This window comes from Mercenaria mercenaria, chromosome 17 (genome assembly GCF_021730395.1).
Source record: "Mercenaria mercenaria strain notata chromosome 17, MADL_Memer_1, whole genome shotgun sequence".
Lineage (NCBI taxonomy): Eukaryota > Metazoa > Mollusca > Bivalvia > Venerida > Veneridae > Mercenaria > Mercenaria mercenaria.
Genome location: NC_069377.1, coordinates 31,675,407 through 31,681,653, shown reverse-complemented (window position 1 = coordinate 31,681,653; position 6,247 = coordinate 31,675,407).

The following is a 6,247-nucleotide window of genomic DNA, read 5'->3' as shown; positions in this document are numbered from 1 at the left end:
AAGGGTTTACAAGGTTAAGGTCACTGTTATTTGATCGGACTTGAAAATAAACAGTTCTTTTATATATCATTTTGTTATTTGTTTACCTTACGTCTGAAGTCATTGATTACTTCAACATAAGTTTAAAAAGTTCAGATGATTTACGCGAGGAAGCTTGCTTGCTGTGCTTGAACAATTTCCAAGATACAAGATGAAAATGTCCCGAGAAGGGCTGCTAGATTTGTCACTGATCTTTATTATAATACAAGCTCAGTCTATGATATGGTAACAAATTTGAATTGGCCATCATTAGAGATAAGAAGAACTAGATCCGTCTAATAATATTCTATAAGTGTCCACCATGTAGTAGGTATATAAGCGGGAAAAAATACCAGCTGATTCAAGAACGCGGCATGGACATGGTAACATATACAGCTTCAGACACATTGGCACATCCAAAGATTCTTATAAGTACATTCTTCCCTAGAACCGTCGGTTGCCGGCTGGCGCACACACAGCTGTCAAATTTGGTTCATTCAAAGCTTATGTCACTGTGCCTGTTCTAATTTCTGCCGTCAATCTTTAAACAGCTACCAGTGTACAAAGTTTTATTAATGTAAAATTTGGAAAGTTTTATTGTTTTGGCACATGTACAAACTTGATGTAAAACATTATATATTTTTATTCACGCCTACACATAATATTCAAAGTTATAAAGGAGTGAAGAAGAGGCTACAAACTATCTTATAAATGTATCAGTTCTGACAAAATACAACAACGGCATATCTAGAATACAAATAATCTGGTTTAAATTGACCTGCATGGTATAATTGCAAGTCTGTAAGATTGATTAAAAAAAAGGTCACTTTTGTATATATTCGTTTTAAGTACATCTTAATCTAATGAAGTGACTCATTTATCTCTTGGCGGTTCATAGTATATAATATCCCAAGAGTAATTATTCAGGTTATCTTGTTGATATGGAAATATCATATCATTAAGTTCGTCATTTGATATTGACAAGCTCAAAAAGGAAATGGGGCACTGTTTTAACAATAAATTTTATTCACACACTACTTAAAATATCAAAGAAACTTAAAATTCAAAAACAAAATATGAAATTAAAATGAATCTCACATACTGATAAACTGAATTTCTCATCGAAACAATGACAAAGTTACAATAGTAACAGTCACGCTCAGAAACTTCTTTCTGTTTTATTTGCGCTATGAAACATTTAAACAATCACTAAAAAGCAAAATTAAATGTCCAAGAGGAAAATTCATATGAAATCAAAAAACGCAGCCGCCTATAAGTCGCTTACCTGTCGTGACAATGTTACCTCTCCTGAGCTACCATGACTAAAACAGGAATCTGGTTTTAATTTGCTTGGTTGCTTTCATATAATCGAATGTTTGGATCAATCTTATATTTAAAGGAAATAACAGACGAAGCTCCTGCGTACTCAAAATATTAAATGAATTGTATAATAGATTTTGTTGTTCCATTAGATTGACATTCATCAACGCATGTCCTTACATTAAACAAATATCATTTTATATAACATATTGCATGTGATGTAGGTAACGGTGATATGGTTTCCTGTTAATAACGAGGAACAAACGAATTAACTATTATTCATATTTTTTTAAACAATATGACCCAGTATCATATAAGGAAACAACGTTATTAATACATATGTTTATACGAGAGTAATCAAATAAATTCTGTCTCTAAGTGTTGTCCCTAGAATCCATTAAACAGAATAGCATAGGAGTATCATTTGCTTGATAACGCATCTCTTTACTCAACATACTTGTAAAATATCAAATTTCAATTGACCAAGTTATCCATTGTTGCATTTTGTTATCCCTTTCTACCAATCAGAATCAACATGAGTGAGCGGACGCGATCACGTGACCAGACCCTTTAGAGATAAGATGCTATCTAACTGACCAGACTCTCGTTTTATAAATCTAGGATATAAATTCAAAATATTTTCAGTAAACAGAACAATAAACAGGCATAGTGTGGGTTATTATTATTTCCGACAGTTTGCGGAATCTTTTTATGTGCTTTCATATATTGTGTCGGACTAATTAGTCAAGGATTGTGTTGGATTTCTTAACGTGTTACGCTGGCTCTTGGGAACAATGGCGGAAGGGACTGAATCAATCTCTATATTCCAGACTCAGATTGAGCTGAATTCTGGAGATTTGGAGCCTCTTCAGGTCTATAAGCCTTTAACGGCGCCTGGGGTCTCTAGTTCAACGACAGAAGGGACACTTAATAGTCAGTCTCGCCATGGCATTTTTCGGGTGTTTGTTGGCATGTCGCCAGGCACTGCAAAGTCAATGGTGGATTCGCAATTGCATAACAACTGCATGAACAGAAGTGCCGAATCATTCGCTGCCGGCACAATTTGAGGTGACGTAACCGCAAGTGGGATGACAGGAAGTCTACTTGGAAAAGGAAACACCATGAGAACTGAAACGCTTGGCAACATGCGGCTTCCTGGATACGGATCGCCGAGATTCTCGTGTGATCCGAGTTTAAATATGGCCGCGAACAATAACAATATGATGAGGCTATTATACGATCAGTACAATGAAACAAACGAACTCTTTAAACAACAACAATCTACAATTGAGAAATTAACTAAATTAAATGTGGTAAATAAGATGGCAAACAACTGCTCGAGAACCGATCTGACAAAAAGAACATAGGGAATCCTCAGACGACGAAGTCAGTCAGTATGAGATGTTTTCCTCTGACGATGACGCATGAGGTTTTGGCATCTACTGTAAACAGAGGCCTATCCAAACCGGTTGATCATAAGTCTTCAACAATTTAAGACCTGCCAGATAAGCATAAAGGCCCGAAAACTGCACATTCCTAGAAGTTCCGAATGTAAATAAAGTGCTATGGAATACCGTAATAGACACATCGGGAAGAAATTGAAACAGGGGGATAAGTCATTGCAAAGGACACAATATTATATCACTAAAGGCATGACCCCTCTCATTCGTATAATGAACAGAATCAGAAGAGGCTGAGGAACTTTTATATTTGTCCTTGGATGCTTTTAACTTTCTTGCACATGCGCATAGAGATTTTTCGACCTAAAAACGCAGGTTGCTCACGCCTGCCATTTCTTTACGGTACGCCGCGTTATGTAATGACTCGGAGAAAATTTCATCACCAACGCATCTTTTCGGTGATGATAAAGAACTGGAAAAATGTGTGAAGGAGTTTGACAATAGTCAAAAGTTGAGCAAAAATCTGACAGTAATTACATCCGAAAACATGCGACATCAGTTCAAAACCGGTGCATGAATGTGGGGAATGAAGGAAATGCCTCGCCATAAATACGCAGGTACTTCCTCACGTAATGTTTTAGGGAGAAGAGCCCTGGCACACCAGCCTGCACATCTGCATCAGTGTGCGGGCATGAGAAAAGGGGACCAGGGCCGGAAAAAGAACCAAGGACTTCACAAACAATAGAAGTGAGTAAATGATTGGCTAATACTCGTGAAAATTTTGTAGGGGGTAAAGTGTCATTATTCACAAAGATGTGAAAATTTAACTAGTGACAAGTATTTCGTGTGAATATAAATTGGAATTTAATTCAGCTCCATGTACACAATGTGATAGAAAGCCGATTGATTATTTTTACCGGTAAACAGATAATTGATACTTTATCATCAAAGTTAGAGACAAAAGCTGTTATAGAAAAAGTTAGTAGTAAAAATGACCAAGCTTTGTCAAATATTAGACATAAATCAGATGAGTCTCATCGATTAATATTGAATTTATACAGATCAAATGACCATATCTGTAAAAACCTTTCAAAATGGAGACTTTAAGATCGGCATTGAAATTAGTGAGCAAAACCTGTCTGTTCACGAAAATAGATTTCAAGGACGCATATTTCAGTATTCCTATTAGCAAACAAGATAGGAAATGTTTATGATTCAAATGGGGAGGTTAGGTTTATCAGTTTGCTTCCTGACCAAACGGATTATCGAGTGCGCCTCGCATATTTACTAAAGTAAATTTTAATAAAGAAATGACGGTTTCTGAAGAGAACAAACAGTACATAAATTGGTGGGTTACAAATATTGAAAAATTTTTCAAGCCGATGTATTTATCTGGGCCTAATAGGATTAAAGAATCGGACAGCAGTTTAACTGGCTACGGTGCACATAACTGAATCTTCAATCAACAATTTAGTGGAATATGGTGTAAGGTAGACAGACAGGAACATGTCAATTTTCTTGAACTGAAAGCCGCCTTCTTAACATTAAAACATTTCTGTAAAAATAGTTTTAATGAACATGTGCAGTTGCTATTAGATAACACCACTGCCATTAAGTACATTACAAAAATGGTGGAGGGGGGGGGGGGGGGGGGGGGGGGGGGGGGGGGGGGGCATGATTCAGACATTCAATAGGATAACAAAAGAAATGTGTGGCTATGGTGCGTTGATAAGGAAAGGGGTACGTAGGATTTGGGCCAATTTTGGCCCCCACCAAAATGATGATAAAACATGTGCCGTTTTTTACCAAAATGCATGTATTTTCCAAAAATAAACATTAAAATCTGCAAGGACAATTGTTTATGGAAAATCTAATGTTCACCTTATATGCTGTAGTGAAAGAAAGCATTAGCGTATCTTGGGGGTATACTTCAATAAGTTGGAAAAAACAAAATAATAAATGATTACTGTTACAAATGTTTGATTAAGGAGGTAGGTTACCTTGTTACAAGGGTAAATTCAAATTAGTTGAACCGCAGCGTGTTTTTGTATTTCGTGTAATATGAAGTTTTAACTGCTACAATCTCAATTTCGTTTGTCTCTGTCCCTTCAAGTTCAGTTTTTATCCAGGTTTGAAGAACATGACCCTCCAAAGGTATTTCATATTGAAAGAAGAAGGAAATTACGGATATTTAACACTTTTTAGTGTATTTTAATTTCATTGATATCCGTAGAAGTCTGCATAACTGATAATTTTACTGGTATGCACGTTATCTTTCTAATATAAGTTTAAAATGTATATGTCGCGGGGCTCGTGTTTCCATGGTAACGCATTTTCTCTCATTTTTAAACAACTATGTATAAAAATAGGTGTTTTCGACGGCTTCAGTGCCATTCTGTTAATGACCAACATGAAATATTTGGGTAATATTATTAGCAAAATACCAAGCACTTTACATGGTACTCTATTTTTCTTAAATTTTAAAGTAACCATGGCAACAGAGATGTTTAAAATAGCTTATATCTTGCTGTTTGTCGTAATTTCTTTTTAAAAAATATTGAATAAGATTATCTTTCTAGTTGATGTAGCTTTAAAATATATTATTTCTAACGTAGGTTACATTTTCGTGTTTTTTGCATTTATTCAAACAAATTTCACAGCTTAGAATACGTACAGCAGTACCCCTCGTCTGCCATTTTTCATGGAAAAATCGTTCAGCGTGCTGCTATTATTCTCACGGATATTGTTGAAATGAAAATAAAAAGCCGAAGCTGTGTTTCTTAAATAGACCAGTGTCAACGCTTTTGAATTTTACATTTAGATACATAGGTCACGGGCTTCGTTTCCATGGTAACATCAATTCAATTCAAGAAACCACAATTTTCTACTGAAATTTGAACAATTTTAGATCTTAGTTTTAGTATATAAGTAACAAATTATCAACGGAACCTGAAAAATAGGTATTACAAATCAAACGGCTAGACTTTTTATTTGAAAATGGCCGTAACAAGTAACCTTTCACCCAACTATATTCCAAATAACATCGGTTGCCATCATCCATTTTCTTACATTCCGCATAACATTTCAATATAACTACATAAAAGAAGCAAAATATTGATTATTATTCAGAGCAAAAGACTCATAAAAAATATTTCAGCAAATAATGGTTATTTGAAAATAGTTAAAATAAAGAAAATGTACAGAATTACGTACTTTCAAGATAAAAGCTATTAATTTTGCGCGGTAACTGACACGTAACGTCATGACGTCAATGACGTCATTTTAAGGCAACATTGTTTTGAAGCGTTTCTGCGGCAACTTATTCATTATTTCTGCATTATTAAACCATAAAGCATCAGATCGAAAACAAGTTCATGATTTGTTTTCAGAAGAATGAATATACAAACACATTTAGTTTGTCGTAAACGTCGTCGTAAATCGTCACGTTAGCTTCCGGTTGGACATGCGCACATACAAATATGAAGGTAACCTACCTCCTTAAATATGAA